At 51.4% G+C, this 9,977-nt stretch overlaps 1 long non-coding RNA gene across 1 annotated transcript; it reads right to left on the bottom strand.

The window, feature by feature from the left end:
• Positions 1 to 2,032: 2,032 nt before the first annotated feature.
• On the bottom strand, positions 2,033 to 9,505 carry LOC101026383. Its single transcript, XR_002519075.2, has 2 exons — positions 6,880 to 9,505; positions 2,033 to 5,333 (listed from the first exon to the last, which is right to left on the bottom strand). It is a non-coding gene; the product is annotated as an uncharacterized LOC101026383 (long non-coding RNA).
• Between the last annotated feature and the right edge of the window lie 472 nt (positions 9,506 to 9,977).

Here is a 9,977-nt window from a genome sequence, read left to right as displayed (position 1 = left end):
TTGGTCACCCAGGCTGGAGTATAGTGGTGCGATCAGAGCTCACCATAACCTCGAACTCCTGGCCTCAGGTGACCTTCCTGTCTTAGCCTCCCAAAGTGCTGGGATTACAGGCATGAACCACTGTGCCCAACTCCTGAAGACCATTTCGGTGACCTGCTATGTACCAGGCTCTGTGGTGGGTGATTTAACATAAGTTTCATGCACAACTCTGTGAGGCAATTCTTGCCACATTTGACACATGAGGAAACTAAGGCTCAGGGGCGTTCAGCCACTTAACCAGAATGTCCGAGTTAGAAAGTGGCTAAGACAGGACTTGAACCCAGGTTTGCCCAAATTCAGGGCCTGTGGTCCTTCCAGTCCAGCGTCTCTGCCTCCGGTTGGACGTGGTCAGGCTCTGTGGTAGAAGTGTCCTTCAGGGATGGCATAGGGGGAGGCACTGCCTGGGTCCATTGATGAGGCTCCCTGGTGAACTGCACACCAGGGGCGTTGCTGAGGCAGGTGATCAGCATCCCTTGCGGCAGTGATGGTCGGCAGAGCCCACTGTCGGAACCCTCGCCCTCCCTAGGACCAAGAATGCGCCTCCTCACCATATCCCTGCCTGCCCGGTACTCCGCTGAGAACACCTTCTCCACACAACAATCAAAAGATCTCTAAAAATTGATAGCCAAACCCATCATATCTCTTCTTAGAGTCCTCTAGCCGTCACCTATCCTGCTCTGAAAAGCCACTGAAAGTCCTTCCCGTGCACGTGTGGGGTCCTCTAGGCTCTGGCCCTTCCTTCTCCCGTCTTTCCCTGCTTCGCTCCCTGCTCCCTGCCCTTGCCTGCCCTCCTGGCTCCTCACACAAGCCAGGCTCATTCCTGCCCTGCGGCCTTGGACCAGCTGCTCCCTCCTCCTGGAATGCCACTCCCCAGGTCTCACAGAGCTGGCTTCTCTTAAGCTTGAAGGTCACCTCTGCAGAGAGGCCTCGGCTGACTGCCTAGGTGCCCTCTCCTGTCCTTATTCGTTAGAGACAGGGTCTCACTCTGTCGCCCAGGCTGGAGTGGTGCGATCATAGCTCCTGCAGCCTCGAACTCCTGGATTTAAGCGATTCTCCTGCGTCAGCCTCCTGAGTAGGTGGGACTACAAGCACATGCCACCGTGCTCAGCTCATTTTTAAAATTTTTTTTGTAGACATGGGGTCTCACTATATTGCCCAGGCTGGTCTTGAACTCCTAGCCTCAAGTGATCCTCCTTTCTTGGTCCCCCAAAGCTCTGGCATTACAGGCGTGAGCCACCATGTCCAGCCTTTCCTGTTCTCTTCTGATTCTCTGCAGAGCAGTTATCACCATGCACTATTTCCTAGTTGACTTAGGTGGTGATTCATTTGGTTCTTGGATTCTACCCCCTAGACTGTGAGCTCCCTGGGAGCAGGTACTTTGTCCATGTTCATGGCGGTCTCCCCGCCTGGGGGAGGGCCAGGTAGAGGGTGGGTAAGGATTAACTCGTCTCCAGAGAGCCGGTGACTCCTGGTTTGAGGCAGAGATGGACCACGTGAGCACAAGGGAGAGTCAGATTCTGCAGGGAGGTTACCCTTGGTGGTCTGGAGCAGAAACAGCGCCACGTTGGTCAGGTTCTGGGAAGCATCTGAGTGCATAGCCAAAGAAGCCTGCTTTCCACCAGGAGACCCCAAGATGCCAGAGAAAGCCTCAGGGGGCCAGAACCAGAAAGATTTGGGAGCATGGCAGTAGGGACTAGCCAGGGCCAGGAGGCTGGCATGTGAGAGACCGGGCTGCAGCCACCAGCCTCCCGTGCACGGCTGTGTGTGCCGGTGGCTCAGGTCCATATCCCAGCAACTTCCTGTTCCAACGCCCTCACACACATACACCCTCCGCCACCTCAAGAAGCACCAACAGAATGCTTCTCCATTTAAAATTCAAACTTACTGTCTACGTTGCTGTTTTTTTCTAACTTTGTGAGTGTTTTTCCTAATTACCAGTTGGGTTTTAATGAATCTAATGAATCATGTAGATATAAACACAGCACACAGCATGTACAAATATACCAGTTCTTGCATTTATTCACAAGTAAGCATGCGAAAAAGAACGATTGTTGGATTCTCATTATTTGTCATCAGTTGAGGCCACGGGCCTGGGTCATTGTAAAAGTATGACTCAGTACCAGGGAAACACTGTACTAGCTTTGACTAGTCGCTCTTGTTCTTTTTAGGTTTTCTGTTGTTGTTGTTTTTTCTGCTCCTGCTGGCATTACTGCATTCCCCTTTGATGGTGAAAGAATGAGATGAATGAAGGTACCAGAGAATTTATCTGGCAGGATCTTCTCATCTTCCTTTTCACCAATTGTCAGAACTTGGTCTGATTTGCAAACCTGGAGGATGGACAGGTGTCTTGTTTGTTTCTGGTGGTTCCTTTTGTTTTATCTTCATGTTTCTGGTGGTTGGGTTTTGAACGTCAGCCTGTGGAGAGAATGCATCCTTCCTTGACTGAGATGAGAGCGCTTTGAAAATTGTAAAGCACGCACATTGTCAGTAGTTTTGTTGTTGTTGTTATTGGTTCCTTCCTCCAGACAGGGGCCTGGTTCCTGCTCTATTCCACCTTCTCCGCATTATAAAATCCTGAGCTTTAGACCATCCACCCCAGGGTCTCTGCATCTGCAGGAGAAGCGAATCTGTGGCTTCCCCTGCCCATGCTGGGAAGCCCCTGAGCTCCCTGAGATTGCAGGTGCTCTGGGGCCTGCAATTTGGTGAGCCTGTGCCAGAAGCCGCCCCTGGAGGGAGCAGAGGCAGAAACCCTTTAGTTTATCTCCAACGGACGAAGTCCTTATCTCAGAAGCCACAACTCCCTGGCCAGGATGGGATCCAGGTTCCTGGACTGTCACCTAGCGAATCCACAATTGTCCAGAAGAAGCCTCCGAGATGGCCTGAAATGTAGCTTGAGCTGGCTGTCTAGGAGCTGGTGCACTATGGCGGTCCCTCCTCCCCTCTTCCCAACCCTACTGCTGCCCTGGAGCAGCTGACTCTCAGACGGAGCAGAGTCCATCCTGGGCCAGGCAGAACACAGCTGCCGTAAGCTGATGTGCAGGTGTTGCAATAAATGTCTATGGGGTCACTGCAGACAAGGACCGACTGTATACCTGGTGGGTCTCAGCAGGAACTCCCCCCCAGAGACTAGGCACGCCTCCCCTTCATCAGGTGTCCTAGTTACAAATTAGAATGATTCCAGAGTGTCAAGGCCTGCTGTCTCCCTCTCTTGTCTTGATCCCACTGACTGGGTTGTGACCTGTCTAACAACATCACGTAGGCTTTGCTGTGGCTTCACATGGAGTTAACAGACAATAAACATGCATGAAGTGGACACAAATCTCCGCAGCAGAAACCAGCCGGTGACTTTCTTTGGAGCCATGTCACCTGCCTAACCTAAACTCCAGCAGACACGACATAGACACTCAGGTGATCTGTGGCTTCAGGAACAGGAGCTGGGGACTGGCATTAGCCAGATGCAGCAGCAGGGTGTGTATTTTCCAGCATGCTCATCCTAATCCACCAAAGGGCGTTCCTGAGGCACGCAGGGGATGCTATGCAGGCTTCAGTAGACGGCTTTTATTCTTATGCTTGATACTTCCTGCAGTTTTATGTTATCTTGTGCAGTTATAAGGAGACGGAGATAATATGCATGTTTGCCTTCTTCTGATTATGTACAGTGTCATTTCGCCAAAAATCTACACCAGCCACAAGGATACGTTTTGGCTGAATATTAGAGACTTTTCTCATTATATTAAAAAAACAAAAAACAGAAAAACCCAACTAACCTCTCTACTGTTATCACACATAAAGTGACGTAAATGTGTGTGCCATTGCAATAAAGTCACAGTGAGCAGAATTAAATGCTCCAGGTGTGGGCCATGACTAAGCAGCATGACTGAATGAGGCCTTTTCTGGTCTTCTTACAGGCCCTTTCCTTGCTGGGATGGTGGATAGCTCAGTGAGCCATCAGAGAGCAACCACTCAGGTGGGTCTGCGTGGCCCTGAGACTGTTCACATTTTCAGCCATCTTTAAGGCTCAGTTTGCTTCTTCAGAGGCAGGAATTTGGAGCCCGCTGCGAGGACTTTGCTGAGTTCAGACTGCGCAGCTCAACTACATGCCTTTCAGGGGCTCATCCGTTCTGCTGGTGAATAATAGATGTTTGGCATTTCCAACAAGGCCGTGTGTCTTGCCAGGTTCTATGAAGACACTGGGGGAAATGTCCTAAAATGCAACCCCTGTCCTCAACGAGCTCACTGGGTGAAAAGCATGACATACAGAGGCAACACGTGAGCAGTAAGTCACTTAAGTCATGCTTGAGCATATCTCTGCAAATGTGTGGAAGAGATGGATCAACTAAACCCGCAGTGCAGCAGTGCAGATGTGGAGAGGGCAGCCACGCTCTGGCAGAGCTCCTGAGTGCTTCCTGTTTTGGAATGCCAGTGGCGTCTGCCCTCCTCACTGTTCAGCATGCATTACCATGCATTATCATGGGTGATTAGTAATTTAAAATTTTTATCTCCTGTAGCTCTCACACTTGATGATGGAATCATCAAATGCTTTAGAGATACCATCGGCCAAAATGGGGAGATCAAGGCAATCAGAGATACACGTGACATGTTCAACGTCTCCAGGTTCCCCGTTCATCCAGCAGCTTGAGAAGTCAGTCTTTGGCTAGCTAGCAGGAAGAACAGACAGGCCCTGGCACCATGCCAGTGGCCCTGACACCTCAGGGAGATCCATTTGGTGAGGTCTTCATTTGGGGTTCTAGACCTCATGGCCCCCCTGTGCAGGCAGGTGAGGGTCTTGTCCCAGGATTTTCACTGACAGGCAGGTGAAGGCACTGGGTGACATCAGCACAGATTTATGCACCAGGACTCACTCTGTGGCAAGGAAGAACACTGCTGCTCTTAGCAACACATACAGAAGGACCAGGAAGCAACCTAAGAACCAGTGCCTGGCTTGCAGTCGCATGAGATGTTTCTACTGGGATTCTGGGTTGGATTTCTCTGGTGAAGGAGCCAGGGCCTGCAAGGGTTTTAAGTGGCCCCTGCAGGTTCACTCTGACCCACCTCAGAGATGCCCCCGCAACACCCAGGGCCCTGCAGGAGGAATCTAGAGACTTAGGGTCTAGGCTCAACACCGCCACTCATTGGCTCTGTGGTCTTGGCCATGTCAACCTAAGTTGAATGGCTGCCACAGCCCTGTGGCCTTCCAGGATGTCATGAGGTATCCACATGGCCTTACGCACATGGGTGGCAGAGCTCTTCCTCTCTGTCTTACGGTGGGAGGCCTTGTTGCAATGGGAAACAAGCTGTAGAGATAAAAACAATGAACCTGTTGACTGATCCTAGAGACGCCCAGGTGGAATACATTTTTTTTTTTTTTTTTTGAGACAGAGTCTCCCTCTGTCTCCAGGACAGTGGCGCAATCTCGGCTCACTGCAACCTCCGACTCCTTGGTTCAAGCAATTCCTGCCTCAGCCTCCCGAGTAGCTGGGATTATAGGCACGCACCACCACGCCCAGCTAACTTTTGTATTTTTAGTAGAGATGGGGTTTCACCATGTTGGCCAGGCTGGTCTCAATCTCCTGACCTCGTGAACCGCCCGTCTCGGCCTCCCAAAGTGCTGGGATTACAGGCGTGAGCCACCGTGCCCGGCTGGAGTACATTTAAATAGGACGACCCAAAGACGCACTGATGTGTGCAGCCGCTGACCTGCCTTGCACCAGGAAGATGCGCGATACAGCGTGTCATATCACACACATTCAAACGTTAGCCAGACTCTCAAGTCTCCTAAAAATCCTCACAACCAGTTTCCTCGGTGACAGTTTTTCAAATCACCTCTCTTGGAAACAGCTGGAGAGCACATTAGGGCCCAGTTGATTTTGTGGGCTCCTAAATACTTATTTGGGTCCTCATATGGCAAGAGCTTCCCATCTCCTGCAGCAATCCTCAAACTCTCCAAACTCCTCTGGGTGGAGCTGTAAAGACCCCCTTCATGCAAACAGCCTGTCCTGAGCCCCAGCAGCCCTGGGAGTCCAAGCACACTGTCTGCAGGAGACTGCGATGAGATGGCTGTGCAGATGGGAGGGCGGGGGCCTGAGAACAGCACTGCCTTACAGTGTTCTCCTTATACAACCCTGTGGTTCAGGCTTGAGCTCCAGGAAATAAAGAAGAAAGAAGCATGCTTATGTCCATTAAGGCAGCAGCAGTGGCGTGGAGGCCCCGCGTCTGAAGTTAGTATTCTACGATGGTGATCAGCCCTTGTATCTTTCACCAGTAAGAAAACAGCGCCCCAGACACCATGAAATCCCTGTTAGAGCCTCATCTTCCTTTCTGACCCTTGACTCTCACTAACATACAAAGGCTGCTCTCCAGTGACAGGGCTAGTGACTAGTTTCACTTGTCTTTCTACAAAGAGAAGTATTTTAAATGCTTTCTATTTGTAGCCAACAAGCCCTGTGATGACTAACAGCAAAGGTGGCATCTCTCTGTACATTGATTTTTAGTGCAGGCTTAATGTCTGTATGTAATTATTTTTACCATGCAGGTGAAGCAAGAAATTAAATTGGGTTTTTTAATGAGGGGGAAAAACCAGCACTAGAAATGAAAGATCACAGGAGAACTTGAGCAGGTCACCTGTTTGCAAATAGTTTCTGCTTTGGGTCTCTGTTACTGAAAATACATTTCCCCTGCCCCCTTCCCCCACACTCTACAGATCTGCTGTTGCTTTCTTTGGGTTTCTCAGGAAAGAAAAGTCTCCTAGGACCCTCCTCTTCAGCTGCCTGACAAGCCTAAAAGGAGAGCAACATTCCTGTGTAAGGGAGGGTAATGGGTTTTCTGCAGTTTCATACATACTCCATCGAATTCGTGGCTCTTGAGGCTGGAGGAGCTCCTGGAGGAACCAAATTCATGTCCTCAGGGCCGGATGAATCTACCACGCGGCGATGCTGGGAGGCATACACGAGCTGCCCGGCTTCCCCCTGAGAAAACAGTCTGTTCCTTCTTCAGCTTGCCCTTCTCCACTTACAGGCTATGAGAGAGAACACTGGAACTCTGAAAACAAGGCCCAGGGAATCGGATTTCCACCCTGGTCGAGGTGGGAAGGGCAGGCCCGGACATCCCCGCCAGAGGCTGGATTTCCAGGCAGTACCTGGGAAGACAAGCTGAGCCAATGGGAGGCTGGCCGTCAGGTTAGGCTCAGACATGCTGTGCCCCAGTGGATACCAAGCCGCTGAACTCAGTGTTGCTTCTAGAAGGTCATCAGGGGCTGGGAATGAAGGACGGGGATGTGGCTCGACAAGGCCCTGACCTGGGCATCAGCTCCAAAGTCAGTAGCCCTCTCTCACTCTGGGTAGCTGCTCTAGCAGACTCTAGGAGGCTACTCCTGTGTCTGACATGAGAGATTCACTTGCCCTTGGTTTTGAGTCGCAGGTTAAGGAAAGGAGACAACCATCATATCAAGTTCTACTTCCAAACCTGAGCCTCTTCTTAAGAAACTCAAGTTCGTCTTTGGATCAGTTCTGCACAGCAACAAGTTTTTATTTGTACTGTCTCCCCAACCTGAGGCAAAAGTGTGCCCCTGTCTGGCCTCCAGCTCCCAGTCTCCCCTAGCTCTGCCATCCTCTGGGGACCCCAAGCCTGTGGGTCCTGTTTGTATGGAACTGGTACCCGATTCTCCCCTCTGCTCCTTCCAGCTCTCCTTGGCCGTGTCCTCGGCACAGATGTCAGCCAGGGTGTGTGGGGCCCGGGGAGGCAGGGAAGGACTGGGCATTCCAGCCAGCAAGGGCGGGAATATCCCCAAAGGAGGTCAACCAAGTCCCCTCACCCCCACCCCAATAGGGCCCTCTTTGCTTTATCTTAGTGCATCCCCAACTCTGAGCTGGGAATGCCTCCCGAGAAAGGCAGCCAAGGCCTGTGATAGTAAGGAGGAGCATGAGGAGGGATTTCTGGGGTCCATCTCCTACTCACCCATGTTTCCCTCCAAGACCTTGACCCTCCTGGTGGCTCTGTCCTCTCCCTGGACATGGGGCACAATCATGCACACTCTGGAAAGGCCAAGGAGGGCTCTTCAGAGGGCCAGCTGTGGTCCATCTGAAGGTGACAATTTGCCAATTTGTTTTACAGGGAGGCTGCCACGGGCCTCACAATAGCAGTCCCTGCTTCCGCCTTTCTGTCATCTTCCAACTAAAGAGGCCAGGAAATGGCCGAGTCAGCTCCTGCTGCAGCACCTCCTAGAATCAGAAGACGCCTTTCCGAGAATCTGGCCGAACTCTGAGGGTAAGGAGTGTCAGGTTTTGCAGCGGGGGGGAAGCTGGCAGTGGAACCTCCACTTCTAAGTAACCTTTGCTTCGGAAACCTGCCAAGTCTTTGCCTGGAGACTTGCCTTTGATCACGACTTGTCACCTCTCAGGAGATGTTCCACTTTCTAAGCAGGTGAAAAACGAACCGGATTAAAAATAAGGAACTGGACTCTTCACAGAGTCCCCCTGTCAAGCCAAACTACTGGTTGCACCTCCAAGGGGGAAAAGGGAACATCCCTGTTCCTCAGGTCCCAGGGCTCCGTGGGACCCAGGACCCCTGAACAGCCTGCAACCCTAGGACGACAGCCTGGCCACGCTCCAGCAGAGAGCAGAGGCTTGGGCCACGGCCACGGACTGGCTCCTGCTCACTGGGTTCACCTTGGTGACCAGAGGGCACTGTGACCGCCCACTTCTCCTCCCTCCCTTCCTCCTCCCCTCAGTGCTTTATGGACCTGAGTTTCTGGAGCTTTCTCAAAACCGTGGACACATTCCCAGTGGAAATCATGACATTTTCCGTTTCACATTACGCACTCCACAATGCCCCAGGAAGGGAGAGAGAGAGGGAAGGAAAATGAGGCCTGGGAGCCAGCCCCTCTCTGTCTGCAGCCAGGGCTGCTGGCTGCTCTGTTTATCCTGGAGTCACCTCCCTCCCGAACTTGACAGCCAGTGCCCCAGTGTTTTCTTCTGCAGTCAAAGGCCGCGATGAATAGGTGAACTGCCTTTTCTATCTACTCATGTGGCACATCTGGATAAAGGCGTGCCTCTCTACTTTGTTGTGTTTTTTTAAAACTTTACTTTCCACTGCCATGGTAACTGCTGCATGTTTGGCAGAGGGAAAGAGGGAAAAAAAAAAAAGCTCGGAGAGAAGAAAAGGAGCTCTCAGCGCGGGGCTGGCGGCCGTCCAGGGTAATCATGCCGCAGAGCTGAAATGAGGCCTCTGGCGGGCAGCCAAGTTACAAAGAACAAAGCTGTCAGTTCCTAATGTTGGCGGCAATGCTTGTTTGGCACCCTTATATGGTTTCCCAGAACTCCCTGCCTTGGCCGCCTTCCATTCCCTTCAGGGCAGCAAACAGGATTAGCACAGCGCTCCGACTTGTTTTTCTCCTCTCTCCTCCAACTGTTCCAATGACATCATCCCTGCTGCATTCATTTGCCAGCAGGGTGGTTTTTTCTCTCTCTCCACCTCCCTCCTCCCTTCCTCCCTCCCTCTCCCTCCATTTCTCTCTCTCACACACACACATCTCTACTCCCACTCACTTCCTGTAGCCTCCCCCTCGCCTCTGACTTTCTTTAAATGCAATGTTTTAGGTCATTCTTCTTGTCCAGCTTCTCTGTTAAATTAAAAACACCCTGGTGCTTGTACATTTAGCTGAATCAAGCCAGACGCTGTATTTTATTTTTATAACTGAATTCCTGTGAGATAAAAATCTCATTTTCCTTAGTAGGCTGTAATCGGCACTCACAGGGATGTGGTTTCCAACTGCCCCAGCTCGCGCTTCCTTACGAAGCTCCGCTGAGAAATGAGCTTGGCTCCTGTTCAGGTTTAAAGGGCCCGAGGCCGGTCACACGTTGCTCACTCATACACACACACACACAGGATGTGCACACAAAGACCATTGTACATGTATGCACACACACACACGGACACACGTT

The sequence above is a fragment of the Papio anubis genome, chromosome 1 (assembly GCF_008728515.1).
Source record: "Papio anubis isolate 15944 chromosome 1, Panubis1.0, whole genome shotgun sequence".
Lineage (NCBI taxonomy): Eukaryota > Metazoa > Chordata > Mammalia > Primates > Cercopithecidae > Papio > Papio anubis.
This window is presented reverse-complemented; position numbering and strand designations above follow the sequence as displayed.